We start from the raw sequence: 16924 nt of genomic DNA, 5'->3' as shown, positions 1-16924 counted from the left end.
AAAGATTTTACAACCTCTCGAACAGCTGACCAACTCTCGCCGTATCATGACAGTCAGTTTTCGGCTTTCTCTACTGAGGTGCTCGTTCGTAAGAACCGGGACACAATCGCAGTAGTTCTCCCAGCGCTACCTTAGCCGATATAGCGGAACGTAAGGTACCAAAACATGGGAGCCGGGCAAGCCCAACTATTGACCCAAGACATGATTGGGAGCTGATGCATATAATGCTGTAAGTTCGGGGTGCCGAGCGACCGAGAAGGTGGTCGGACTTTATTGCCGTAGTATGGGTGCAATGAAGCCCCCGACATATTAGGGCATAACATGATGTACGAATGCCGTTATGACGAAAGGTGTCAATAGAAAATGATAGCAGATAAACGTCATATAAATCTACATGTTGTATTCGAGTAATACGTCTATGCGTATGAGTACGGTTGATGTTATAAAAAGAAGTATGACGGCGGAACCTGCTGAGACCAGGCGGGAAGGAGCTGTGTGCAGATCCGGAGTTTATCCGGATTGTCTTCGAGGGGAATATCTAAGGATTCCCCTTTGCGCGTCTGAGCTGATTCCATATCGCCAGTCCTGTCTTGCGCGAAAGCGAACCTGCAAAGAAAATGCTAGAAACATTTGTGTGCCACGGAGCGGTTAAGCCGCGGGATGTGGCCCTTCCCAACTTATGCCAGAGTGGTTAATTGAGCCCTGGTCGAGGCGAGCTATCATGCCGTGAAGTAGTTCGGACTCCTTTATCGGTGTCCGGGAGTTTGGCCGTCGAATCAAGGTTCGATTGGAAGGCGCCACTAGCCGCTTCTGCTGTTAAAGTGGGGGTATACTCTTCGGTGTCGAGGTGGAGTTCGACCTTGCCCTTAATTGTGATCATGTCACGCTGGTCGGGCATTCGCCCCAGCAGTGCGTGATAATTACTACAGAGAGTGACAATCTCGAAGACTAACTCTTTGGTACGGTAATTATTTGGAGATTTGATGACTACCTCCAGAGTGATGGAGCCTATACAACTGGCCTCCACACCTGGTATTACACCTTTAAAGGAGGTTTTAGTGGGTTTGATCATTGAGCGATCGATACCCATGTGGCGCACTGTGTCCTGATACTGCAAGTTTAAACTGCTGCCTCCTTCCATAAGGACTCATGTGAGGTTGAACCTGCAAACTATTGGGTCGAGGATAAGTGCGGCTGAATTGCCCTGGTTGGTATTGGCCGGACGATCTGTACGATCGGAAGTGATCGGCCGTATTTTTGTACTGTGGTGCGACTTGCTTCGTTGAGTCGACATCCCAAAAAGTGCACGTCCATTCCCGTTGGGGGATGTGGATGGCGTTTATCATGTTCACCATTTTGATTTGCAGAGGAAAATTTCTTTTGCCCTCTATTGTTTGGTGATCTGGGCTCCTCGTCGTCTTCATCACTTTGAGACCCCTTCTCCTTGTCTTCGGCGCCTGACCTGCCGGCTTGTTTAAAGACCTAGCATTCTCTGTTGGTATGATTAGTTGCCGTTCTTGGGGTACCATGAATTTGGCATGGGCGGTCAAGTATGCAGTCCAGGCCAAATGGGCCGGAATTATTCTTTTGAAGTGGCTTTTTCCGCTGACCGGACTGAGAGCCACGGAATCCGGCATTGACTGCCGTATCTTTGGCATCATCGTTGTTTTTGTGATGCTGGTGTTTGTTGCGTCGAGGTTTGCCGTTGCTGTCTCTGGCCTGTGATGTGCCAGGATTGCTTGTTGTGTTGTTGCTATGAGCCAACCAGCTATCTTCGCCCGCACAAAAGTGGGTCATGAGTGTCGTGAGGGCTGCCATGGATTTCGGCTTTTCTTGGCCGAGGTGTCGGGCGAGCCATTCCTCGCGGATGTTATGCTTAAAGGCCGCTAGGGCTTCGGCATTCGGACAGTCGACGATTTGGTTCTTTTTAATTAGGAACCGAGTCTAGAATTTTCTGGCTGACTCTCCGGGCTGTTGGGATATGTCACTTAAGTCATCAGCGTCCGATGGTCACACGTAAGTGCCCTGGAAGTTGTCAAGGAATGCGTCTTCTAGGTTCTCCCAACTACCAATGGAGTTTGCCGGCAGTCTATTCAGCCAAGGCCGAGCCGGTCCCCTGAGCTTAAGTGGGAGATACTTGGTGGCATGTAGATCATCGCCGCGGGCCATGCGAATGTGGAGAAGGAAATCTTTGATCCATACTGCGGGGTCTGTTGTACCATCATACGATTCAATGTTTACGGGTTAAAACCCTTCTGGGAATTCATGATCCATAACTTCATCGGTAAAGCATAGGGGGTGTGCGGCGCCTCTGTGCCGGGCTATATCACGACGCAGTTCAGATGAATCTGGTCGGTTGTATTCGGCCCGGCCGAATTTGTTTTTAGTGTATCCATCGTGACGATTATCTTCACGTTTTGTGGCACGCCCCCGCGGTCCGTAGATCGATCTTGACTGTCTTGCTTTGTTTCCCGGTACATCTCGTAGGTCTTGCGTGTAGCCCCTGGCCGTAGTGTGTTAGCGGCAGGGTGCAGGCTGGTGTTTGGGCTGGTGCGCCGCTTTGTCTCGGCCACGAGGTGGCCGGTCAGCCTCATCCTGCGCTGGTAATGTGGGCTCTAGTGCCTCCTCCTCAAGTTGAGGTAGCAACCTGCGCTTTGGGTAACGTTTGGTTGGGCGCACGAGTCCGTATTCCTCGGCTGCCAGGACCTCAGTCCATCTATCTGCTAGCAGATCTTGATTAGCTTGAAGCTATATGCTATTTTTTCTTTAGGCTTTTTGCAGTGGCTATAAGCCAGCGCTGGAAGCGCTCTTGCTTGACGGGATCCTCGGGCACGACAAATTCTTCATCACCGAGGCTTTCCTCGTCTTCGGAGAGAGGCATGTAATCATCGTCCTCTGATGCTCCATCTGTTGCCTGCTCCTTAGGGCTAGTTTCCCCATCCTTCTGCTTGGCCTGCTCGAGGTCAGGCTGGGCGGGATTGTTTTCGTCTTCGGCACCATCCGGATTGCTATCATCTCCTGTGCCGGTGCTACTATTTCTTCCGTGGCGGGGCTTAGAGCGGCGCCGATGATGCCGGTGTTTTGATTGCTTCCCCAGGGGGGTGTCCTCCGTTGCCTCATCGCCATCGTTTTCTTTGGGGGTGTCCACCATATATATATATATATATATATATATATATATATATATATATATATATATATATATATATATATATATATATCATATGATGAGGTTGCTATACGACGCCCTATGGGCGGCGGTTCCTGTTCTTCTCTTGCATCGTCGTCCATAACGTCGATGTCTTTGGAGTCAAAGTCGAGCACGTCGGTTAAGTCATCGGCAGTGGCTATTAAGTGGGTGGTGGGTGGGTAATGAATTTCTTCGTCATCGGCTTCCCACTCGAGCCGGACATAGTTCGGCCAAGAGTCTCCTGATAAAGAGAGAGACCTCAAAGAATTTAGCACGTCACCCAAGGGTGAGTGTTGAAAGATATCCGCGGAGGTAAACTCCATGATCGGTACCCAGTCAGATTCGATAGGCACGGATGCGCGCGGTCCGGAGCCCATGACCGGAGACGAGTCCCGGGGTCCGGTGACACATATGTCTTTAGGGGTGGAGTTTGTGTTCGGCTCCAACGCTAATGAGTGTGCGGCCTCCGTGGCAGGGTCCATCCACCCGTCCTCGGATGGTGCGATCTGCTCCAGATTAAAGTCCGGGGTAGCTGCAGGTGCGATATCCCGAATACCTTCCAATTGCAGATCTAAGTCATGCTCGTCGGGACTGTTCGGCGCTCCTGATGTGGGTTCGAATCCGTCGAAGATCAAGTCTCCGCGGACGTTGTCCGTGTAGTTCAAGCTTCCGAACCTAACCCGATGGCCAAGGTCGTAGCTGTCGATCTGCTCCAGATGGCCAAGCGAATTGGCCCGCAGTGCGAAGCCACTGAATATGAAGATCTGTATGGGGAGAAAAATCTCACCCTGGACCACATCGTTGCCGATGATTGAAGGATCCATCAAGCCTTATCGCGATGACGCAGTGGAACTCTTAATGAAAGCACCAATGTCGGTGTCAAAACCGGTGGATCTCAGGTAGGGGGTCCCGAAGTATGCGTCAAAGGCTAATGGTAACAGGAGGCTGGGGACACGATGTTTACCCAGGTTCAGGCCCTCTTGATGGAGGTAATACCCTACTTCCTGCTTCATTAATCTTGATGATACGAGTATTACAAGAGTTGATCTACCACGAGACCGTAGAGGCTAAACCCTAGAAGCTAGCCTGTGATTATGATCGTCCTCGTCCTACGGACTAAACCCTCCGGTTTATATAGACACTGGAGGGGGATAGGGTTACAGAGAGTCTGTTACAGAGAAGGAGATCCACATATCCGAATCGCCAAGCTTGCCTTCCACGCAAAGGAGAGTCCCATCCGGACACGGGACGAAGTCTTCAATCTTGTATCTTCATAGTCCAACAGTCCGGCCAAAGTGCATAGTCCGACTGTTCGAATACCCCCTAATCCAGGACTCCCTCACTGGCGGCGCGGCGTGCTGGTCGAGGAAGAATGAGAGAAACTAAATTTTTTTGAAGTGTTGTATATATATACGAGGCCTTTAGTCCCGGTTGGAGCCACCCACTGGGACAAAAGGTCACTTTTGGCCAGCCGAATCGGGGGGAAGCGACGACCTTTAGTCGCGGTTGGTGGCTCCAACCGGGATTAAAGGGGGGCTTTTAGTCATGGTTGGAGCCACAAACCGCGACTAAAGGTCTTGTGCTACCACAGCCGCGGTGCACAATGTTTAATCCCAAACCCAGCCGCTGCTCCTTCGAGCTCCTCTCTAAAGCAGGCCTTCTGGGCCTACCTCACCTGCGCTGTCCTGTGGGCCTACTGGGCCTTGTGGGCCTGCATCCTAGCCCGACTACAGGTTGGGTTTCTAGTCGTATGCAGGTCGTTGTGGCGCAGTAGGCGAGCTTTTTTATTTTATTTATTTTTCATTTTTTGTTTTCTTCTTTATCTATATTCTTTTGTTTGTGAGTTGTTTTTTGCTTTACTTAGAGTTTCTTTGTGAATCTTTTTGCTTAAGGTAAAAAATTATAAACTTTCTGTTAGTGCTAGTAGTTTTCAAATTTGGATAGTTTAAATTTGAATTATTTGAAATTTGTGTGAATCACTAGTTTGTGAATAACTTTACTTTAAAAATAGATATTTTAGTGATTATTTTTCCACTTTTGATATTAGTGTGTTTTATCATTATATTCATTTTGGTAATTCTTAGGTTATTTAAGGAAAATAAAATACCTTTGTAACAGTTGAGTTTTCGTCCGAAACCCTGATAATTCGAATGAGTTGTCCATTTTGTACACGAAGTGCATCTAGTTTTTGTCGTAACCCTCTCAACTTTTTAGCACAAGATATGTGCGTGAAATGATGTTACCATGCCAACTTTCAACCTTTCAAGAGTTCATTTGTAGTGTTTTTCAAGTTCAAGGTCATTTAGCTCAAAAAATCAGTATATGGATGAAAAATAGCAAATGAAGTCAGAAAGGGTTGAAAATTGATGATGTGGCTTTGAATGGTGCATACTAAACGAACAAAAAGTCTGGAGTTGAAATTTAGTCTAAAAAATGAAATGCCTTTTGTAACAGATGAGTTTTTGTCCGAAAGCCTGATACTTCAGAAGAGATTGTCCATTTTGTACACGAAGTGCACCCAGTTTTTGCCGTAACCCTCTCAACTTTTTAGCACAAGCTATGTGGGTGAAATGATGATACCATGCCAACTTTCAACCTTTCCAGAGTTCATTTATAGAGCTTCTCAATTTTAGGGTCATTTAGCTCAAAAAATCAGTAAATGCATGAAAAATAGCAAATGAAGTCAGAAAGGGTTGAAAACTGATGATGTGGCTTTGATTGGTCTCAACTTTTTCTTCACGTGTGTCCCTTTGCGCCGTAACCATGGACAATATTCATCATTTAACTGGATGCTCGGGTCAATATTCACTGTGAAGGGAGCAATTTCATGAAACTTTTCATAATCTTTTGACATGTCTCTCTTGTCATCCACACCCACGATGTTTCTTTTCCCTGAAAGAACTATGTGGCGCTTTGGATCATCGTATGATGTATTCGCTTCCTTATCTTTTATTTTTATCAGCTTGGTAGACATGTCCTTCACATATAAAGCCTACGCCACATCATTGGCTAGGACGTACAGTTCGTCTCCGTACGCAAGATTGTTGAGATCCACTATTGTCATTCCGTATTGCGGGTCTTCCTTTACGCTCCTCCTGTAAGATTGACCCATTTGCACCTAAACAAAGGGCCTTCAAATCACTTCAATAGTCAAGTTCCCATATCTCCTCTATGTAACCATAATATGTGTCTTTTCCCCTCTTGGTTGCTGCATCAAAGTGGACACCACTGTTTTGGTTGGTGCTCTTTTTCTCTTGGGCGACCGTGTAAAATGTATTCCCATTTGTCTCGTACCCTTTGAAAGTCATTATATTCAAAGATGGTAACTAGGACATCAAGTACAGGTCATCTTCAAAAGCGTCGCCATGCATGGCACATGTCTGCAATGAACCAGCGGAAGTCCCTGTTTGTTCTCGTGTAATCCAGTCGTCAGACTGCTCCGGGTATTTAGATCATAGAATATTCTTGTGTTCCTCAATATACGGAGCCACCAAGGAAGAATTTTGTAGAACTGTGTAGTGTGCTTGAGTGAGAGAATGCCCGTCCATACATATTATTTGATTTGGTCCTAGCATGCCATTTCCACCCAACCTGCCCTTATGCCACGATTCAGGAAAAGTAATCGACTTAAGGTCAGGAATAAAGTCAACAGAAAACTCAATGTCTGAGGGAGTCCTAGATTAAGGGGTCCTCGGACAGCCGGACTATATACATTGGCGGACTGTTGGGCTATGAAGATACAAGATAGAAGACTTCGTCCCGTGTCCGGGTGGGACTCTCCTTTGCGTAGAAGGCAAGCTTGGCGATTCAGATATATAGATTCCCTTCTCTGTAACTGACTCTGTGTAACCCTATCCCCCTCCGGTGTCTATATAAACCAGAGGGTTTAGTCTGTACGACAAGAACAACAATCATAATCATAGGCTAGCTCCTAGGGTTAGCCTCTACGATCTCATGGTAGATCCACTCTTGTAATACTCGTATCATCAAGATCAATCAAGCAGGAAGTAGGGTATTACCTCCATAGAGAGGGCCCAAACCTATTTAAACATCGTGTCCCCCGCTTCCTGTTACCATTAGCTTTAGATGCACAGTTCGGGACCCCCTACCCGAGTTCTGCTGGTTTTGACACCGACATTGGTGCTTTCATTGAGAGTTCCACTGCGTCATCATCATAAGGCTTGATGGCTCCTTCAATCATCCACAACAACGCAGTCCAGGGTGAGACCTTTCTCCCCGGACAGATCTTCGTATTCGGTGGCTTTGCACTGCAGGCCAACTCATTTGGCCATCTGGAGCAGATCAACAGCTATGCCCCTGGCCATCAGGTCAGGTTTGGAAGCTTGAACTACACCACCAACATCCACGGAGACTTGATCTTCGATGGATTGAAGGCCATGACAGCCGCACCCTGCAGCCATGTTGAACATGACTTAAATCTGTCATCAGACCATGCTCAGGAGACAGCGCCTGTAACTGTCCTGGCCCTAGATCTAGAGCAGATCACGCCGTCCGAGGACGGGAGGCTGGACCCCGCCACGGAAGCCGCATACTCAACGGTGCTTGAGAAGAACACAGATCTAACCTCCAACGAGGTCCGTGTCATCGGACTCTCGGACTCATCTCCGGCCATAGGCTCCGAACTGCGCGTATCCGTGCCCTTGAATCTAACTGGGCGCCAATCTTGGAGTTCAGCCCCATGGACATCTTCCAACACTCTCCCTTGGGCAACATGTTAAACTCATTAAAATCTCTCTCCTTGTCAGGAGATTCTTGGCCGAACTATGTCCGGCTTGAGTGGGAAGCGAACGACGAAGAACTTCGTTACCCACCCACCACCCACTTGATAGCCACTATCGATGACTTAACCGACATGCTTGATTTTGACTCCGAAGACATCGACGGCATGGACGATGATGTGAGAGAAGAACAGGAACCACCGCCCACAGGGTGATGGACAGCCACCTCCTCATACGGAATATACATGGTGGATACACCCAAAGATAACAGTGGCGATGACAAAAAGGACCCAGTTGAGGATAAGCCTCCTAAGAAGCAGCCGAAGCACCGACGTCAGCGCCGCCGCTCTAAACCACGCCATGGTAAAAATAGCGATACTGGCACAAGAGAAAATAACACCCCGGACAACGCCGAAGACAATGAAGACCCCGCAGATCCAGCCATGAAGCAGGACGAGCAGGGAGACGACAAACACAGTCCGGGGCCACTATCTGATCATAGCGATGCCGAAGACCCAAGTTATCAACCAGTCTCCGAAGAGGAGATCAGTCTGGGTGACGATGCATTGATCGTCCCGGAAAAACAAGTGGAACAAGAACGCCTCCAACAGAGACTTATCGCCACTGCGAGGAGCTTGAAGAAGCAGAAGCAACACCTTAAAGCTGCACAGGAACACTCAATGATAGATGGAACGAAGTGCTCGACACTGAGGAAAAATACGGCGGTAATCGCCAAACAAAGAGCTATCCCAAACGTAAATTGATGCCCGAATTTGACGATGAGGCTATAGCGCCCATACCACGGAATAACTATACGGCCGACCAACCAGACTGACCACCTCGTGGTCGAGACAGAGCGGCTAATAATGCCACACACAAATCCGCACCCCTCCCCATAACGGAAGGGAGGTAGCAACCCAGGACCAACAACACGATTTACGCGAAGACCTGGACCAAAGGGCTGGCATAACAAGGTCCATCTATGGATCTATAGAACGTGCTCCTACATAGGATCATGGCCATCAAACCAAATATACCGGTTGCTTACCAGTTCGGAATCAACACCGAACACTACAACCATCGGACTCACGCCATGACATAGCCAAATATAGGGGCGCTGCACACCCCTTGTGCTTCACCGATGAGGTGCTGGATCATGAATTTCCAGCAGGGTTTAAACTCGTAAATATCGAGGCGTATGACGGAATGACAGACCCTGCGGCCTGGATAGAGGACTTTATTCTTCACATCCACATGGCTCGCGGAGATGATCTCCACGCCATCAAATACCTACCCCTCAAGCTCAAAGGACCAGCTCAGCACTGGCTGAAAAGCCTCCCCGAAAATTCATTGGAAGCTGGGAGGAGCTCGAGGATGTTTTCAGGGCAAATTTTCAAGGGACCTATGTCTGACCTCCGGATGCAGATGACCTAAGTCACATAACCCAACAACCCGGAGAGTCAGCCCATAAGCTTTGGAATAGATTTCTCACCAAGTAGAACCAAATTGTAGACTGTCCGGACGCTGAAGCCTTAGCAGGTTTCAAACACAGTGTCCGAGACAAATGGCTGGCCAGACACCTTGGCCTGGAAAAGCCAAGGACAATGTCAGCCCTAACTACTCTAATGACCCGCTTTTGTGCGGGCGAGGACAGCTGGCTGGCCCGTAGCAGCACCAGTGATCCTGGCAGATCCGAAATCAGGGATGGCAATGGAAAACCACGATGCAATAAAAACGAACGTCGGAACAATGAAGAAAGCCCAGAAAATACGGTGGTAAACGCCGGATTCAAGGGCTCTAGTCCCGGTCAACGAAAAAATTCACTTAAAAGCAACAGAGATGGTCCATCCAGCCTAGATAAAATTCTAGACAGGTCCTGCCAGATTCATGGCACCCCTGACAAGCAAGCTAATCATACCAACAGAGAATGCTGGGTCTTCAAGCAAGCCAGTAAGCTCAATGCAGAACTCAAGGGGAAGGGACCGCAAAGCGAAGACGAGGACGAATCTCGCCAGCCGAACATAGGGGGACAGAAAAATTTCCACCGGAGGTCAAAACAGTGAGCATGATTTATGTCACTCATGTCCCAAAGAGGGAGCGCAATGACGCACTCCGAGACAGATATGCTGTAGAGCCCGCCGCCCCCAAATTTAACCCATGGTCGGCCTACCCGATCACCTTCGATCACAGGGATCATCCGACTAGTATCCGTCACGGGGGTTCGGCTGTCTTAGTGCTCGACCCAATAATAAACGGATACTACCTCACCCGAGTCCTTATGGATGGCGGCAGTAGTCTCAATCTGATATATCAGGACACTGTCCGCAAGATGGGTATAGACCCGTCAGGAATCAACCAAAGCAGCACTACCTTTAAAGGAGTAATACTAGGCATAGAGGCCTGCTACACGGGCTCTCTAGCACTGGATGTTGTATTCGGTTCTCCCAATAACTTTCGAAGTGAAGGGCTAATCTTTGACATCGCTTTGTTCCAAGGTGATTATCATGCACTACTCGGAAGAACGGCCTTCACCCATTTCAATGCAGTCCTGCATTACACTTATCTCAAACTCAAGATGCCCGGTCCACGCGGCGTTATCACTGTCAGCGGAAACACGGAGGGTTCTCTTCATACAGAAGAATATGTGGCGGCTCAAGCAGCCGAAGCACGAAATGGCCTTTTCAACCCGAGCAACTCATCGGTCTTCAAGACCGCGGACACAGCTAAACGTGTTCGACACACACCTAGTTGTAGCATCTCAGATAAACCTAAGCTTGATTAGCGGCTAAGCCCCCATAAGAACAACCCATAAGAAGACTGTACATGTCTCCCCGTATATATAAATATACACTCAAAATTCCCTATGTGGCGCTAGGGGCTTCCTGCATGTAAGAAGTCCATAGTTCGGCTTGACCCTATTCGGACTCAGGAAACTACATTTTATGGTTCATTAAAACAAACCAACTTTACTCACGGTCACACCAGATTCTTTCACCTGGTTTCTTTCTTCTTACAAATGACCACCATGCTATACCCTTCAAGGATACGACACAACAGAGACAAAGGCGCAGACGTGCAACATGGCCCCGTTCAAAGGTTTCTTTTTAGATTAAGACCCTGTGTAAACCTTTTTTTGTATCTCTTGTTGTTTCATACTCTCCTGCCACTTAAAATGGCCAAGAGGGATACCGGCATTATTTGCGAGCTTATGATTCGCCGTACTAAAATAGACGTTATAGAAGCAGCCACCAGTGTGTTCTGAGATATATGCTCTCACACAGGCACTCTTTCGTCACACCGGATTGCCGCACGTACCTTGAAATTCAGGGTTCATTACTAGGGGTTGTATTCAGCCCGATATATGTTGTAAAGTCCGAATACCTTCGGGAGTGTTTGGCATCGTGTGTTTGGCCTTATATGCATCAGCTCTGAATCATGTCTTTGGTCAAATGTTGGGTTTGCTCGGCTCCCATGTTTGCTACCTTACGTTTCCGCTCTATCGGCTAAGGTGGTACAAGGAGAACTGCTGTGATTGTGCCCTGGTTCATCCAGATGAGCACCTCAGTAGAGAAAGCCAAAAACTGACTGTCATGATAAGGCGAGAGCTCGTCAACCACTCGACAACTCAGCGGAATCTTCACGATTCCTCCGCATTGACGAAGGACCAGTTTCCCGGTCACGCATGTAAACGCACCGTATTCGGATAAATGCGGACATACCGGGGGCTATATAGTAGCCCCACCGTCAAACTCCTATGGCTAAGTGAAAGTGTTAAAGCTCTATAGTTCGATTGCCTAGTTCGCTGCTCTACCACCTCCTTAACGGACCAAGACGTTGGATTAAAGTGTGATCAAGTGCTTTTTTGAACACCCCCGTGTTATACGCGAGGGGGCTGAAGCCGACGACTCCAAACTTTCAGGTTATATACATATATACATAAACTGCCGCACATGAGGTACTAAAATACTTTATGGGCAAAAGTATAAATAAAGCCTTTATTATCATAAGCATTGTTTTTCCAATTCACATACATGTTACTCGAAAATTATATTTTTCAAGCACCGACCCTCTATCAAGCGGGCACCCTCTAAAACTTCGTCAAAATGGTGCCCTGGCGGGTCCTGGCCCTCGGGTGGACCCCTAGTCGCAATATTCGTGGCCTCCATCTTCACCCAGTACGTCTTCACACGGGCAAGGGCCATCCGCGCACCTTCTATGCACGCCGACCATTTAACATTGTCGATATGCGTCACCGCATGAACAAGTCGTTGCACCAAATCAAAATAACTATCCGGACTTGGTTCCCCAGGCCACAGCCAGTCCACGACAACCTTTATGGAAAGTCCGAATATTCTGTGGAGCTCTGCCCATTCGGCCATCTGCTCGTTCAACAGCAGCGGGCGCCTTGGCATGCTAAACTGCGACGAGAACAGTCTTTCCGCTTCATGGTCTTCTTGGTCTTGGAAAAAATACGTCGCATCAGCAACACTCTTCGATAAGTCCAAGTATGCGTCTGGAGAACTCCACGTTTGATCAAGAGGGGCATACTTCGGATCACCAAATTTAGTTCGCAATAAAAAGGGCTTCCCAGCCGCGATCTCGCTGGCTTGCCGGAGCTCCACCCGAGCCGCTCTGATCTCAGATCGGGTTTCCTTTGCCGCTTGTAAGGCCTTATCTAGGTTAGCCATTTTTGCTTGGTGTTCCCTCTCGAGAATCTCATATCGGCCAGCGACATCCTTTAGCTCAAGAGCCATATTGGCTATTCTCTCCTCACTCCGGCGATGAGAAGCCTGTTTGGCTTTTAATTCACCAACTGCCTTTTCGGCAGCCGTGTTGCTTATCCTCGCTTGCCCTTGGCCCGGGCAAGCTCAGCCCGAAGAGTCTCCACAACGGCAGCACCATTTGTAGTTAAAGCATATTATAAATCCCAGCATCATGCTCTTATTTATACTCACTGACCCCCCAAAAGACATACCTTGTGCCTCGTCAAGCCGCTTGTTCACGAGCGTGATGTCATCATATGCCACATCAAGTTGCCCCTTCAGTTCAGCAAATTCGGCAGCCCGGGCAGTTGCCGGGGCTGTAGCCGCCTGTGTACAAAATTGGCTAAATTATTACCTGAGGTTAGTTCTCTTTTGATCCTCTGATCGCCCCGTTTTGATCAACCAGAGTCTCAAGGGCTACTATCTATACACAGTGCACCTTGCGTTTACGGTAGAATTAAAAAAATGCCACATTACGTACCTCAAAGCCTCTTAGCAGGCTTGTAAAGGCTTCATTCAATCCGCTTTTTGCGGACGAAATTCTCTTAATCACCGTACCCATTAAGGTACGATGTTCCTCTGAGACAGGCGCTTGCCGCAGAAGACCCGTCAACATATCCGGCTGTATGTCGGATAGTCTGGGGCCTTTGTTTTCGGTCTCTCTAGGAGCCGAACACCCCGGACCTCGGGCGGACGAAGAGTCACCTTTTGGCCTCGTCCTCCTTTGCGGATTAGGAGAGATATTCTAGGATGACACCTCGGGGTCGTCCGCCTTATGGGGCGGGGAAGTATGAGGAGGCGTTCGCTCTCCATCATCTCCGAAAGAAGATCCCCTGAGGACGAAGATTGTTGAGGAAGGCTATAGGCCGAACTGGAAAACAAGTGATTCAATAGTTACTCTCACAAATAGGGAAAGAATGGGGTATGCTTATAAAACACCTTTTTCGCTTACGATTCAGCTAAAGGCTGGCCCCCTTGCGGGCACAGTATGACAGTATTGCCTCCTGAATCAGACCCACCTGAAAGGGATTTTTTCCCTCGCTTGGATGCCTCCGCCTTCAAGTCTTTGGGGGCGGCCCTTTTCTTCCCATGGGGGGAGGGAATAGTGGATTCTCCTCCCCGCTCATTCTCTGACATGGGAGTTGCAATTTCCCCGGATATGGTGCGTGATGTACCTCAGGTATGGAGGCCACTTTTGACCTCCCCACTCCTCTCCTTGTCCTCTCCCGATGACACTTTATGAGGTGCACGAGCTAGCATCCTGGTTAATAACGGACCCGCTGAATCTTCGGGAAGAGGGGCCGAACACCTAATCCTCTCTGCCTTCTTTGCCCAGCCCTGACCAAGGATGGTTTTTAGGGTAATATTATGCTAAACATAACAAAGATATGTTCGGTCGTTGAGTACTTACCGGTGTATCCGGATGGTTGCAATCGAGGCATGCGTCCTCTGTAGTGTTCGGACACTTTTTTAGTGATTCGAAGAATAGTTTGTACATCTCTTTGAGAGTCATGCCGGAGAAGTGCTGAATGGTCCGCGGTCCTTCCGGATTGAACTCCCACATACGGAGAGGTCATCGCTGGCATGGTAGGACCCGATGGACTAGCATTACTTGAATTACTTTGACAAGACTGATGTCCTTCTCGATAAGATCTTGATTGCGGCTTTGCAATATCCACACATCATCGGGTGATCCCCAGTCCAGCCCCTTGTTGACCCATGATGCAAGATGTGGCGGAGAACCAGACCGAAAGGCAGGAGCGGGCGCCCATTTTCTGCCACGGGGTGCTATGATATAAAACCACTCCCGCTGCCATAGGTCGGAAGCTCCTGGAAAGGAACCCTTTGGCCATAAAAAATTGGTAAATTTGCTTATTATAGCTCCTCTGCAGTCCACGTGTTTCTCGTCGATTATCTTCGGCTTCACATTGAAGGTCTTGAGCCATAAGCCGAAGTGTGGAGTCATGCGGAGGAAGGCCTCACACACGACAATCAATGACGAGATGTGAAGGAAGGAATCCGGAGCTAGATCATGAAAATCTAGCCCGTTATAGAACATGAGCCCTCTAACAAAGGGATGAAGACCAAAGCCCAGCCCTCAGAGGAAGTGAGGGATAAACACGACCCTCTCATTGGATTTGGGAGTGGGGATAACCTGCCCTTGAGTAGGAAGCATGTGAAAGATTTCCGCGGTCAAGTACCTTGCTTCCCTAAGCTTCGTGATGTCCTCCTCTGTGACAGAAAAGGCCTCCCACCAGCCTTGAAGGCTGGATCCGGACTTAGTCGGAGGTCCGAAGCGCTGGGGCTATACCTTGGGTGTTGGAACTCGAGGTGAGAGAAGGAGGAGATTGAGCGTGGAAAGGAAAAGGACAGGTCTTGGCCTCTTTATAAAGAGGATAAATATCAAACGTCCTCCGCGTGGCCTTTGAAGCTTGCCTATTCCCAAGGAATCATACCAACGGAACGATTGGGTTATCCACGCCCGTATTGATGAGAATCCCGTAATAAAGGGACACAATCTCTGCTTCGACAAGACGCGCTAATAAAACCACCTCGCGAAACATGGAGTAGCAGGTTGGAAAAACGATTCGAATAATGACCGGGCCGTGATGTGAGGTCACGCTATGGAAAAGTTGTCAGCAGATTAGACTCGTGGAATATTGGGCTCTCTACGGTGGTGTGTGGAATTTGTTTTGCAGAGCCGGACACGATTTTTGTGTTCAAGATCTACTTTGGAGTATTCAGAAAAGGAACCCGCCTTGCAATGCCGAAGACAATCTGCGTGCCGGACTCATCGTCGTTGAAGCCTGGTTCAGGGGCTAGTGAGGGAGTCCTGGATTAAGGGGTCCTCGGACAACCGGACTATATACATTGGCCGGACTGTTGGGCTATGAAGATATAAGATAGAAGACTTCGTCCCGTGTCTGGGTGGGACTCTCCTTTGTGTGGAAGGCAAGCTTGGTGATTCGAATATGTAGATTCCCTTCTCTGTAACCGACTTTGTGTAACCCTAGCCCCCTCCGGTGTCTATATAAACCGGAGGATTTAATCCGTAGGACAAGAACAACAATCATAATCATAGGCTAGCTCCCAAGGTTAGCCTCTACGATCTCGTGGTAGATCCACTCTTGTAATACTCATATCATCAAGATCAATCAAGCAGGAAGTAGGCTATTACCTCCATAGAGAGGGCCCGAACCTGGGTAAACATCGTGTCCCCCGCCTTCCTATTACCATTAGCCTTAGACGCATAGTTCGGGACCCCCTACCCGAGATCCGCCGTTTGGATACCGACAATGACCTCATCGTTTTCATGGCCCTTGGAGATGCTTCCTTCTGGCCTAGCACAGTTATGAACATATTTTTTTAAGACTCCCATGAACCTGTCAAGGGAACATATTGTGTAGAAATACAGGACCCAGAACGACAATCTCTTTGCATAGGTGAACTAGGACATGCGTCATGATATTGAAGAAGGATGGTGGGAACACCAACTCGAAACTGACAAGACATTGCACTAAGTTATCCTCTAACCTTGTTATGATTTCTGGATCGATTACCCTCTAAGAGATTGCATTGAGTAACGCACATAGCTTCACAATGTCTAATCGAACGTTTTCCGGCAGAAGCCCCCTCAATGCATTCAGAAGCAGTTGTGTCATCATCATGTGGCAATCATGAGACTTTAGGTTCTGAAACTTTTTCTCTGCCATATTTATTATTCCCTTTATATTCGGCGAAAAGCTAGACAGGACTTTCACGCTGATCAGGCATTCAAAGAAGATTTCCTTCTCTTCTTTGGTAAGAGCATAGCTGGCATGACCCTGATGTATGCTGTCTTTTCCGTGCATACGTTGCTGGTCCTCCCATGCCTCCGGTGTATCTTTTGTCTTCCCATACATGCCCAAGAAGCCAAGCAGGGTCACGCAAAGATTTTTCGTCACATGCATCACGTCGATTGCAGAGCGGACCTCTAGGTCTTTCCAATAGGGTAGGTCCCAAAATATAGATTTCTTCTCCCACATGGGTGCGCGTCCGTCAGCGTTATTCGAAACAGATTGTCCGCGAGGACCCTTTCCAAAGATTACCTTTAAATCCTTGACCATATCATGTACATCATCACCAGCCACGGTGGCGAGGCTTCGTCCAGTGATCTGCCTCACCTTTGAAATGCTTGCCTTTGTTTCTTACGGGATGCCTGCTCGCAAGATATTGACGATGTCCCAGGTACA

This window comes from Triticum aestivum, chromosome 4B (assembly GCF_018294505.1).
Source record: "Triticum aestivum cultivar Chinese Spring chromosome 4B, IWGSC CS RefSeq v2.1, whole genome shotgun sequence".
In the NCBI taxonomy this organism is placed as follows: Eukaryota; Viridiplantae; Streptophyta; class Magnoliopsida; order Poales; family Poaceae; genus Triticum; species Triticum aestivum.
Note: the sequence above shows the minus strand (reverse complement) of the source record.